Below are 13,129 nucleotides of genomic sequence, written 5' to 3'. Positions count from 1 at the left end.
AGGTTGGTGGCACTCACAAACCCCGGAGTGCATTATCGGGGAAAAAAGGGGAGGCGCCGCTGCCCGCCACATTGGGAAAGGAGACTTTTATCGCATGCTACAGTATTCGGACTCGCAATTTTAACAAAATTTTGATCGAACCCGGAGAAAGCGATCACGTTTTTTCGATTTTCGTTTTCGATTCCTGCTGTTTATATGACTCAGCAGAATTATCGTCAGAACTGTTTCCTACGGGTAGCTTACACAATTGAGTAATTGGTCGAATAAGCGTAGTCGCGGCGGTTCGTGTTCGCACCGATCGCACGAGACCTTCGGAATCGGAAAAACATTGGATTACGCGACCGAGATGCCATTTCGCAGGAGGGATTGACGGTTCTTTAATAAGCACAAAATCGTTCGGTTGGAGATTCGGACAGCGCTCGCGCCATTTCGATCGTTGTTGCAAGGAATGCAGGTAATCCTGCGACCATAATTTCCAAAACTGCTCATATTTTTGACGCATGAGTTTCCAGCTCGTTAGTCGATTTTCTGGTACGTCCCATTGCACTTGAGTATGATGGGTAGTTAACGATTTTGTTTCAAGATCAATTGGCTCTCGATAGTGCGCGAGGTGGTCCTGCTTTGGCCATGACGAAGGATCCAAAACTAGCCAAGAAGGACCTTGCCACCACAATGTGAAGGTCGAAAACTTGACGGAAAGGAGACCGCGAGAGGCGCAGTCTGCAGTGTTGTCTTCGGACGGAAGATGCTTCCAACACTCTATTGGCAGCTCAGTTTGAATCGCGGCGATTCGATTAGCGACAGAAAATCTTAAAGGTGGAGGGAGGTTTCTGTAACCAACACAAAACGATGGTAGAATCGCTCCAGCAATGAATGGAGGTGACTTCAAACGGAAGCGACTGCAGGATGCTCTTGATACAGCGCATCAACAACATTGCAGCACACAATTCGAGACGGGGGATGGTAATAGTTTTTACTGGTGCGAACTTCGTTTTTGCAAGCAATAATTGTACGCGTCGCCCAGTCGGAGTGTCAACTACCAGGTACACCACTGCCGCATAGGCGTGTTCCAATGCATCGCAAAAGCCGTGAAGATGAATCTTTTGCGTGGTATTTTCGTACCCTGACCATCGGGGTATCGAGAGGTCATTCAGGTTTGGTAATTGTTCATAGAAGGTGAGCCAACGTGACGCAAGCTCTTCGGAAAGATTATCGTCCCAACCTATTTTGAGCTTTCACAAGTCTTGTAGAAGAATTTTTGGAATTAGGATGACCGGTGCTAGCCAACCAAGCGGGTCGAAGAGGTGAGCAACGAGGGATAAAATTCGCCGTTTGGTAGGGGTTTCCCATGGCGGAAGAGAAACGTGAATTGTAAATTCATCTCGTGCGGGATTCCAGCACAGCCCTAGCACCTTCAATTTCGATTCAAGGTCAAATGGACGTTCGAGTGCAAATCCGTGATTGGCAGGATCGACTCCAGTGAGGATTTCAGGGTCATTGCTGGCCCATTTTCGGAGAAGAAATCCGCCCCGCGCTAGACAGTCCGCGGTTTGAGTCTTTTTTGCTAGAGCGTCCTGGATCGTATCTGCGCCCGACATTATATCGTCCACGTAACGGTCATTTCGTAAGACTGGAACCGCGAGGGGGAAATTGGAGCCTTCATCCTTCGCTAGCTGGTAGATCACCCTTTGCGCTTGATATGGGGCTGAAGTTGTCCCATAAGTGACCGTGCGAAGCTGATAGGTTGCACGGGCTCAGATGGAGCAAATCGCCACAATATCAGCTGGTATGACTGATCTTCGAGATGTATTAGGATTTGCCGATACATTTGTGCAATGTCGGCAGAAAAAACGTATTTCCATTGGCACCAGCGGAGAATAAGAGACACAAGCTCCGATTGAAGTTTGGGACCTGGGAGGAGATAATCATTTAATGATTTCCCATTCTGCGTATGGGCCGAGGCGTTGAACACAACGCGGAGTTTGGTGGTGAGACTGTCCACTCGAGTCACGCCATGGTGCAGAAGGTATACAGTCTGTCGGAGGAGGAGGGACGGATCAACGACACGCATATGACCTGACTGGAGATAATCCTCCATGAAGGCAGTATATTGGGCTCGTAGATCGTCCGATTTGGAAAGTCTTTTTTCAAGTCGATGAAGAGATGACAACGCGATTGAGCGAGATTCGCCAATATCAATTGGGGGGCCTACTCGAAAGGGAAGACGCACCACATATCGTCCAGTGGGCGTTCGGGAATAAGTCGCTGCAAAGTGGGCCTCACATTGTTCCTTCTCCAGCGACAGAGTGGAACCGGAAACGGGAAGGTCCTCCACCTCCCAGAAACGCTTTAAGGTATCGTTCAACTCGGACAGACTTGAGTGGTGAACGTGAATCGGTGGTCGCGGATTTTTTAAGTGAATCGATCCGGAAAGGATCCAACCGAAAATGGAGCGTTGGGCTAACATGGTCCCGGTAGGATTTTTACGGATTCCGTCTAGCATAATTGAAGCATACAGATCTGCTCCAATCAGCAAGTCAATCGGTGCGGAGGAGAATGGATCTGGATCCGCAAGGGAAAGATCCGCGCAAAAGGAAAGTGTTTCAGGGAGGGGGATTCGGTCAGGAACATACGAGGTAATTCGCGGTAACACGAGAGCGTGAGCGAACAACATGGACGCGGATTTATCGGATGGTCGTAATCGGAATTTTACGATAGAATTAATTTCGTCTGCAGGTTTGCCGCCAATGCCAGCGATACGAGCCGAAGTCGCTTCTCGGTTAAACCGAAGGGTTAGTACTAAGGATTCCGAAATGAACGTTGCATCGGACCCTTGATCGAGGAGTGCACGAACGGTCGCGGTTCGTCCCGATATAGACTCGACGGTCACCCACGCAGTCGCAAGCAGAACACATCGGGTTTTACGCGGAATTTCGGCGTGAGCGGAGAGGGTGGTAATATTCTCTTGTGTCGACGAAGTTTTCGCCTAATCGCTCGAGGTTTTCGTCAAGTCCGAACGCGAATGTGCGGATTGACCCCTATTTTCGCCGCCCGCGTTGGCGGTTCTTTGCGCTTCCGGGTGTAATAATGAATGGTGGCGTTTCTGACAAACCATACAAGAAAATGAACTAGGGCAGTCGGACGCTCGATGACCACGACTTAAACAATTGTGACACCGCGCTTGACGGCGTATCCACGTTTCGCGATCTGCAACTTTCATCGCGCGGAATTTCGGACACTGGTTTAATCGGTGCGAGTCGGGACAAAGCGGACAGTTTCCGCTACTGGTTACACTATTATGTGTTCGGTAGGTGTTTCGTAATTCCGATTTTCGTACAGGTTTTGAAGGAACCGTTTCCTTCCGCGACGCTCCACTAGACGCAATCGGGGTTGTAGCAGCGGCTTCTAACGCACGAACTTGGGTGTCGATCATCGCGGTTAATTTGCTTAACGGCGGAAAAGTTGTCTCCTCCCCAATGTGGAGTTCCCATTGCGCACGCGTTTTCGGGTCCAATTTTTGGACGATACAATGAACCACAATGTTGTTCCAGGAGTCTACTGGTTGGTCAAGCTTTCGTAGGGCGTTAAGCGCCTCCGTATAACCTGCGCGGAGTTGATTTAAACCGGAGTAACGATCCGATCCTACTACGGGAATAGCAAAAAATTGGTTTAAATGCGCGGTGACGATTGCTCGATGTCGATTGTATCGAACAACCAGCAGACTCCAGGCAACATCGAAATTCGCGTCGGAGAGGGGAACGAAGACGACCAACCTTGCGGCGTTTCCTCGGAGCGTGGTCATTAAATAGTGCAGTCGTTGCACTCCAGTTAAGGTTGCATTATTAATTATTAAAGAGGTGAAGAGATCGCGAAACGCGATCCAATCGGTAATCACGCCCGAGAACGTCGGAAGGTCGATCGGCGCTAATTTTATAGGGGTTGGACTCACGGGTGTCGATGTTGGCGTGGTCGGTGTTGACGTCGGGGGGAGAGTTTCCTCGAAGATGGCCAGCTTGTCGTGGAGGTAGTCGTAGGCGGTGAAATAGGCCTCTTCAACCTCGTCGAAGTGGTTTTGTTGGAAAAACGGAAGCTCCTCCCGTTCGATGGTGGTGGCGACGACTTCAATTCTGGAGCAGGCAGTCTGGCATTGGGTTCAGTACGTGTCCAGCAGCTTGAGTCGTCCCTTCAAGGTCGCCTTCGTGCGGTGCGCTTCTCCCACTTTCTCTAGGTTGATAATGAAATTTCGGATCAACCTCGCTGTTCTTTCGAAGCTGACCATCTCGACCTTCAGGTTGATTTTATCCTCCTGGGATTTAGCCATTGTCCTCAATTTGAATGATGGCCGTTAACGGATGGTTGGGTGTGGTTCTTGTGAGGGCGCTCCGGTCGTCATCGGTTGCGTTCAAACGGTTAACGTTCCAACGGTTTGCCGTTTCTCGTGTAGGTGCTGGTACGGGATGGTAGTCCACTTTTTCACCAATTTCTCAAAAAGTCCCAATAAAGTGGTGCTTCGAGCCGGATTTTCACGAGTGCATCACCGTGGAACCTGCACCTATCGACACCAAATTGAGGAAAATCATCCCAGAACTAAGATTCACCCACACGACCATCCCAACGGTTCGTCAAGGGTCGTTGAAATTATTTAAACCCAACGACCAAACGATCGAAGCGCTCCCTCGCGCTGCAACCAACCAATTTCCAGAACCGAACCGAATTTGAAAAATTCAAAGATGGCGAAAACTGGAGAAGAACGGATCAACCTGAAGGTGGAGATGGCAACCTTTGACCGCACGGCGAAGCTGATCGGCAATTTCGTCCGGAATTTGGAGAAGCTTGGCGAAGCTCACCGGACTAAGGCGACCCTGAAGGGACGACTCAAACTCCTGGACACCTACTGGACCCAGTGCCAAACGGCGTGTTCAAGGATTGAAGTCGCCGCCACCACCATCGAGCGGGAGGAGCTCCCGTTCTTCCAAGGGGACTACTTTGAGGAGGTGGAATCCTCCTACTTCGCTGCATACGACTACCTGCATGACAAGCTGGCCACCTTCGAGGCGGCGCTGCCACCCACCTCCACTCCGACGTCGCCCGCTCCAGGCCCCGTGAGTCAAACCCCCATAAAACTGGCTGCAATTGACCTCCCGACGTTCTCGGGCGTGATCACCGAGTGGATCGCGTTCCGCGATTTGTTTACTTCACTCATAATCAATAATTCGAGTCTTACCGGAGTACAAAAACTCCACTATCTATTGTCGACGCTCCGAAAGGACGCCGCGAGGTTGGTTGCACATATCAGTCTTTCCGATGCAAATTTCGACATTGCCTGGGGTCTACTGTTTGCGCGATACGACAGACACCGCGCAATTGTTACCGCTCACTTAAATCAATTTTTTGCGATTCCTGCCGTGGGATCAGATCGCTACACCGGGTTGACAAGACTCCGCGCTGGCTATACGGAGGCGCTTAACGCTCTCCGGAAGCTTGATCAACCAGTAGACGCCTGGAATAACATTGTCGTACACTGCCTCGTTCAAAAATTGGACCCCAAGACCCGTTCCCAATGGGAACTCCACATCGGTGAGGAGATGACTTTCCCATTATTGAGTCAACTAACCGCGATGATTAACTCGCATGTACGCGCGTTGGAAGCCACCGTCCCCCTCCCGGTTGCAACAAACGGAACCGTGCGGAGTGATACGTCCAGTTCGAATAAGCCGCGAAAGTCGGAGATACGAAATACCGTTCGAACCCATAATACCGTTATTTCTCGCGGAAATTGCCCGTTGTGCCCGGAGTCACACCGTCTGGTGCAGTGTAATAAATTTCGATCCATGAAACCTGCAGATCGCGATGCGTGGGTGCGTCGACAGGCTCGATGCTGCAATTGTCTAAGTCGTGGTCATCGTGCGGTTGATTGCCCTAGCACCTTCTCGTGCAATATTTGTAAAAATCGACACCATACGTTGCTCCATCCTGAAAATTTAATATCTACCTCCGCGACAAAAAATTCTTCCAACAACCAAACGCGCTCTGACTGCACTCCGTCCGCGCCTGAACGGTCAAGTACTCCGCCAATTCCAAACACGATCACGACTTTATCCGCGCATGCTGAACGTCAACACCATCCGATTTTATTTGCAACCGCGTGGGTGACGGTGAAATCCACTCAAGGACGAACCACCACAGTGCGTGCCCTTCTTGATCAAGGTTCCGATGCAACCTTCATTTCCGGGTCTCTCGTGCAAACCCTTAGGCTCAAACGAGAAAAAGCTTCCGCTCGTGTCGCGGGTATAGGAGGCGAGCTCTCTACCGAAATCAACACCATGATTCATTGTTGTCTTCGCGCCACTGATACCCCCTCTCCCATCGTACCAGCTCGCGCGCTGGTCTTACCGCGAATCACTTCCTACATTCCCGACCGAACCTGCCTTCCTGAAGCGCTGACGTTCTGTCAAGATCTACCGCTCGCAGATCCTGACCCCTGCTCTTCCACACCCATTGACCTGCTCATTGGTGCAGACCTCTACGCTGCAATTATGCTGGACGGAATTCGAAAAAATTCCACTGGAACCTTACTCGCCCAGCGATTGATCTTCGGATGGATTCTTTCCGGATCACTTCCAACTCTTCACCGCTCGCGACTGCCCATCCGAGTCCACCACGCGAATCTCTCCGACCTCAATGAGACCCTTCAGCGTTTCTGGGAGGTGGAGGACCTTCCCGCCTGCGGTTCCGTTCTGTCGTTGGAAGAGGAGCAATGTGAAGCCCATTTTGTGGCGACTCATTCTCGCACCTCCACCGGGCGTTATATCGTTCGTCTTCCTTTTCGCGAAGGCCCTCCTATTAACATCGGGGAATCCTATTCCGTCGCATTAGCGTCTTTTAATCGGATTGAGAAAAGATTCCTCAAATCGAACGAGTTGCGCGAACAATATACCGCGTTTATGGACGATTATCTCCAATCCGGTCATATGCGTCCCGCCGATCCATCCCTCCTCCAGCGACAGAACGCGTTTCTACCACACCACGCCGTGACCAGGGAGGATAGCGTCACGACTAAGCTTCGGGTAGTTTTCAACGCTTCAGCGCGAACCTTAAACGGAAAATCAGTAAACGACCATCTTCTAGCAGGCCCCAAATTACAGACAGATCTCGTTTCCCTCGTTCTCCGTTGGCGACAGTGGAAAGTCGTTTTTACTGCGGATATCGCACAGATGTATCGGAAGATTCTTGTACATCCCGACGATTAACGATACCAGTTAATTTTGTGGCGGTTCAATCCTTCTGAACCGGTAAAATCGTATCAACTCTGCACTGTCACCTATGGGACGACCTCTGCTCCTTACCAAGCCCAACGGGTCATCCAGCAGCTAACGGAGGATGAGGGCCCCGATTTCCCACTCGCGATCCCAGTATTAGGCAACGAGCGATACGTCGATGACATAATGTCAGGCGCAGATACTATCCCTGCCGCGATCGCAAAACGGCGAGAAACCGTAAATTGTCTTGCGCGAGGTGGATTCGTTCTTCGAAAATGGGCTAGCAATGACCCTGAAATCCTGAAAGAAATAGAACCATCGAACCATGGATTCGCGCTGGAGCGTCTTTTTCACCTAGAGTCCAAGGTCAAGATCCTCGGATTAAGTTGGAATCCTGCACGCGACGAATTCCAAATTTCTGTTGCACTTCCCCGCTGGGAAACCCCGACGAAGCGACGAATTTTGTCCATTGCCGCTCACCTATTTGATCCTCTTGGCTGGCTCGCACCAGTCATTCTGATTCCCAAAATCCTCATCCAAGAGTAGTGGAAGCTCAAACGAGGATGGGACGAAGTCCTTCCAGACGAGATCGCGTCACGGTGGGCCACCTTCTACGACGAATTGACCGCGCTCAACTCCTTATCCATCCCTCGATGGTCAGGTTACGGAAGCGACACGCAAAGTGTCCATCTTCATGGATTTTGCGACGCGTCGGAACACGCGTATGCTGCGGTTGTTTACCTAGTTGTGAAAACTCCGTCTGGACCGCGTGTTCAATTACTCCTCGCGAAAACGAAGGTGGCTCCCGTGAAAACTCTCACCATTCCCCGACTCGAGCTGTGCGCGGCAGTATTGCTGGTACGGTGCTTGAAATGTGCCCTTCGATCACTCCTGTTCGAGGTCGCGTCCCTTCATTGTTGGAGCGACTCCACCATAGTCCTGAGCTGGCTTCAAAAACCTCCCTCCACGCTACGAGTTTTTGTCGCGAATCGGATCGCTGCCATTCAAACCGAAATACCCGCCGCAAACTGGCGACACCTTTCGTCCGAGGACAATCCCGCAGATTGTGCGACCCGGGGATTATTTCCCTCTAAAATCGCGACCTTTAAATTGTGGTGGCACGGTCCCTCCTGGCTCACGGCTGAACCTACCGCGTGGCCAAGCCAAACTCATCTTCCCAACGTGTGCGAGGGCCCTGATCCCGAAATAAAATCCGTTATCGTGCATCATGTGCAAGTGCAATGGGACTTGTGCACCCGCATTTCCTCGTGGCCGCGCCTTCTGCGTATTACCGCGTATGTACGACGCTTTGTAACGCGATGCCGATACCCTGACGTGGCAGACACAGAAATTTGTTTGTCGCGAGATGAGGTCGTTGGCGCACAGTTCTTTTGGGTGCGCTCCGCGCAGCGCAATGCATTCGCCCTCGAATACCGGTCATTGAAAGGAGGCCATCCTCTGCCCGCAAATTCACCTCTTCGCAAGCTTGACCCGTTTCTAGATGAGTCCGGTCTTATCAGACTAGGAGGACGCCTGCGACTTTCTGACCTTCCCTTCTCTGTTCGGCATCCAATAGTACTCCCGCAATGTGATATTGCGAAACTAATTATTTCCCAAATTCATCTTGACACTTTGCATGGCGGAGTCTAGTTAATGCTTCGCGTGTTACGGGAAAAGTATTGGGTGCTCGGCGCCAGAAACCTAGTTCGAAATTGCATACATCGTTGTGTCCGGTGTGTCCGTGAGCGAGCTATCTCCGAAACTCAGTTCATGGCCAACCTTCCAAAATCCCGAATCCGCATATCACGTCCATTTACGCACTGTGGTGTTGATTATGCCGGTCCCATTCGAGTTCGACCAGTGTCCGGTCGTGGCCGTACGACGATCAAGGCATATATTGCCGTCTTCGTGTGCTTCGCGACCCGCGCAATTCATCTTGAATTAGTCCACGACTACTCCGCGAACGCCTTCATCGCCGCACTTGAACGATTTTGTGCTCGTCGCGGAATTCCAGAATCCCTGTATTCGGACAACGGTACCACGTTTCACGGGGCGGAGCGTGAATTGCGAGAAGCGTTTAAAACCGTTATGACCAGCGATTCTTTTCAAAACCGACTACTAAAAGATTCAATTGATTGGAAGTTCCTTCCTCCGGCTGCTCCGCATTTCGGTGGCTTGTGGGAGGCTGGGGTCAAAAGCGTGAAGCATCACCTTAGAAGGGTGCTGGGCGCCTCCACCCCAACGGTGGAGGAATTCAGTGCTTTATTATGTAACATAGAAGCGTGTTTAAACTCACGTCTGGCCCCTCTCAAGGACGACCTTGATTCCTTTGATGCCCTCACGCCAGGGCATTTTTTAATAGGCACAGCGTTAAAGAGCATTCCTATGCCTTCTGTATTCGATAAACCCGAAAATCGACTAAACCGATGGACCCTCATGCGACAAAAGTATGAACAATTTTGGCGACTGTGGTCCCAAGATTACCTCCATACCGTCCAACAACGAGCAAAGTGGCGTGAACGTCGTCCAAACCTCCGACCGAACGATCTTGTACTTGTAAAAGAAGCATCGCTTCCTCCTGCTAAATGGCATCTCGGTCGAGTAATTGAATGTTTTCCTGACGGTGAAGGATTAGTCCGAGCCGCGCGAATACGAACGGAGTCAACCACTCTCATTCGACCGATTACACAATTGTGTAAATTACTGTTTTTTGCGAAATACGCGGCACACTGTGACTAACCGATTTATTGAATCGAAGTCGACAGGGGTTGTAAATCCCTGCCTGAATATTACAGCAATGTGGTCGCGTACACCCTTACGTCGTTTTATCGAGGTAAGGATAATATTGGGTGTTGAGTAGATAGTAAAGAACTCAAATTGATTTTAAGTAACATCAAATAAACTATTTAATTTTATGGAATACGAAAACTTAACCAATTTCAGAGTTATTATTACAAGTGTAAAGTGTTTGTGTTTGAAAGAATATGAAGTTTTCCTACGATGACTATGTTCCGTCTTATGAACGAATGTTAAACTGGCTTGCTATGGGAAATTACAACGTTTCCGTACGTAGAAGATTTTTTGAAGCAAGGTCTTTATCGTTCGGTAATTTTTCTGAGACTGCTCTTACAGTACTTGTTTCGGAGAAGGAAAACTAAAAGAAAAATAGAGAAATGGGAAAACTGTTTTGATTGGATTTAGAGTTTGCCAATAGGATTGCTTAAAAAAGGACACCACCCTACCCCGTGCGCTCTTAGCGCGGTCCGTGCGGAGTACGGTGGGCCTTGTGGGGGTGTGAAGAGAAAACGGACGTAAGACAGAATTTCCGTTGGGTTGTCAACAAGGGGACCTGTTTTATGTCTCCTTAGGCCCTGTCCTCGGACCCTCAGGAAATTCACGTTTATGGCATTGGCAATTAGCTGTTGACTTGCATGCCATGAACGCGCTAGCAACGTGCAGGCCAAATGTTAATCCCGGGTACAAGTTGCTAGCTGCCTTCGTGAAAACAAAGTCATAAATCTAAAGGTTTTAAATATACTGTACGAAACTCGATTTTTAATATGTACCGTGAAACAATTACCTCTTTCACATAGCACAAACAGCGAACCTCGCGACGAGCGCAGCGCGAAACACGACGATCAAAATAAACAAGAATAAGTGTGGTTGTCTCTATCGTATATTTACCGACGCATGAACCGCGCGTTATTATCCGATTGCGAGCACAAGTCATCTCTCTCCCGATGTGGCGGACTCACGTGGTCCGGTACCAACCCTCGATTTGCACTCCGAGGTCTGTGAGTGTCACCGATCTTCGATTAATTTTGTAAAGAAATTAACCTATTGTACCGAAAATTGTGAAATTAGCCTGTAAGTGTGTGAGCTGTATGCCTGAGCGCTGTATGCCAGTATGAATGTTCAATTACGCGTTAATCCATATCGTTTTGTTTCTTGTTTTAATTTTTTTTTGAATCCCTCCGTGATTCAACGCGGGCGGCATGTTTCGTATTGTAACCGGCGAGCGCAGGCGGCCCTGAATTCACCTCAAGACGAAAACAAACCATTTCGTCTCCCCGCATCCCTGCTGTCTTTAAATCCAACGGCAATGTTTTTCGTCCGTCGCGTTACCGTTAGCATTGTCGTTAATCCGGTTATTGCTCCGATCGCAGGGTGCGCCGGATTAGCGACAGCTGATTGGTTCGTGACGTCACGGCGCGTTTCCGAATTCAGGTGATCGTCTAGCTCTCGCCGGTTAGAAGACAACGAAACCCCGAGTACAACACCTCGCGATTACCCACCGACAGTGATATTAGTCACTCCCCAGTTATACCTAACGAACTTTTCAACTCTTCGTTTTTCCGTGCGTGAGTCGTCCAGTTTTGTGTGTGCGTGGTTATATTAAGTGTTAAAATTAAATTTAGTTAAGAACAATCGAGTTCAGCTCATTGAAGGAACCCTCACCAGTCCTGAATTCCCAAATAATAAAAAGCGATAATGCACTCCGGGGTTTGTGAGTGCCACAAACAATAATATAAACAATAAAGTGGTGAAATTTGTGACGGATCGGTGGGGGAAAAGCCCGAAGGGGGTTCCCTAGAGTGGGGGCGGTTAGGGAAAACGGCCCTCCACGTACCGATGCTCACACCCACGGCCGATTTATTTAACGGGGCGCCAGTGCCAATGCACTCGTCCGCGGAAATCGCCCTTCCGGCTACTCTGTCGGGAGCGGGAATCAGAGGGGGTCAGAAAAAGAAAATTAGTAAAAGACCCGCGAGTTTGTATCCAACAAAGAAAACTTTTATTCGGGCCTCCAAGTGGGCCACGTAGACGGAACCAAAAAAAAACTATAGTGGGCCCCACGCGTTACAGGCAACGGTCGAGGAAAAAGGGTCGACTCGCCAATTGCGAGGGAGGCTTTCGCGGCGCGGGGGCTCACGGTACGCGTGAGTACAAAGATAGAAAGATAGAGAAGTACAAATAAAAAAACAACGCCGAGGTATTCGTCCGCGAAGGAACACGCCCTCTTAGGGGTCGTGGACAACAAGGGGACGTTGGTTCTAAATACCAAATACAGCGAAAAAGAAAAGAGATAAAGCAAGGGGGGGAACGGTGTCGTGGTAGACTGTTCGCGGCCTCTAGGGCCCTCGTCACTGGGGCCAGGGGTCCTATCGCCCTCGCCCACGCGCAAATGAATAATACAAAAGAAAATAATGGGTAAGGAGGTAACTCCTACCTTTTTGCGCAGGAGGTGTCCAAAAAAAATCCACGCTGTGGCGGCGACGAAAAATCCACGCAGGCACACACACTCACAGAATACAAAATAACAGAAAAATAGCAAAAAGAATGGAACGCACTACTAATAAATGGACACACAACTAAAAGAAATGCGAAATGCAAAAGAAAGAAAAAAAAGTCTGAAATTGAGGCTTTAAGCGGGGCTTTGGCGGAACGATGACTTTATCACGCGGCAGCTGGCTTCCTTCTGCGAGCGAAAATACTGAGGTATTTTTAATTTTGCGCCGCCTCCGAAAAGGTTGAAATGCATTTAATATGCTATCTAACGAGTAAATAGGTTTCATTCATATCTGTTACGTAATTGTATGATTGAATGAAATAGAAATTACTTCATTAGGAAATAGAAATTATTTTATACTTTTTAATGCATTTCGAAGTCGGCGTATTTTTTTTCTTAAAATTATTTTATTTCACGCTTTTTAGTGGAATGGGGAAAATTGTATAGTATACTGTGAGACATTTCTTACATAACAATACCAAAGAATAGGATTTTGCAATAACAATAGTTATTATACATGTATACTGATTTTCGCCCGACAAGACGTGTTTGTAGAAACAGTAGAAAATCGGCGACTGCA

The 13,129-nt window shown here is 49.2% G+C and overlaps 1 protein-coding gene across 11 annotated transcripts in view; it reads left to right on the top strand.

Annotated features, from left to right (window-relative positions):
- Sk2 (Sphingosine kinase 2) overlaps positions 1-13,129 on the top strand; it is a 295,374-nt gene that overhangs the window by 251,060 nt on the left and 31,185 nt on the right. Inside the window, exons 1-2 of one of the 11 annotated variants that reach the window (XR_013040098.1) lie at positions 4,141-11,620; positions 12,502-12,758. The exons of 7 other annotated variants lie outside the window; for them this stretch is intronic. The gene's annotated coding sequence lies outside the window, so the exon portion shown is untranslated. Of the gene's footprint in view, positions 1-4,140; positions 11,642-12,501; positions 12,759-13,129 lie in introns of those variants that run through there. 3 more of the 11 variants (XR_013040097.1, XR_013040095.1, XR_013040096.1) reach the window with 3 other exon arrangements.

This window comes from Megachile rotundata, chromosome 12 (assembly GCF_050947335.1).
Source record: "Megachile rotundata isolate GNS110a chromosome 12, iyMegRotu1, whole genome shotgun sequence".
Classification (NCBI taxonomy): domain Eukaryota; kingdom Metazoa; phylum Arthropoda; class Insecta; order Hymenoptera; family Megachilidae; genus Megachile; species Megachile rotundata.
The sequence above is the reverse complement of the archived record's forward strand: the minus strand, read 5'-3'. Positions and strand labels throughout refer to the sequence as shown.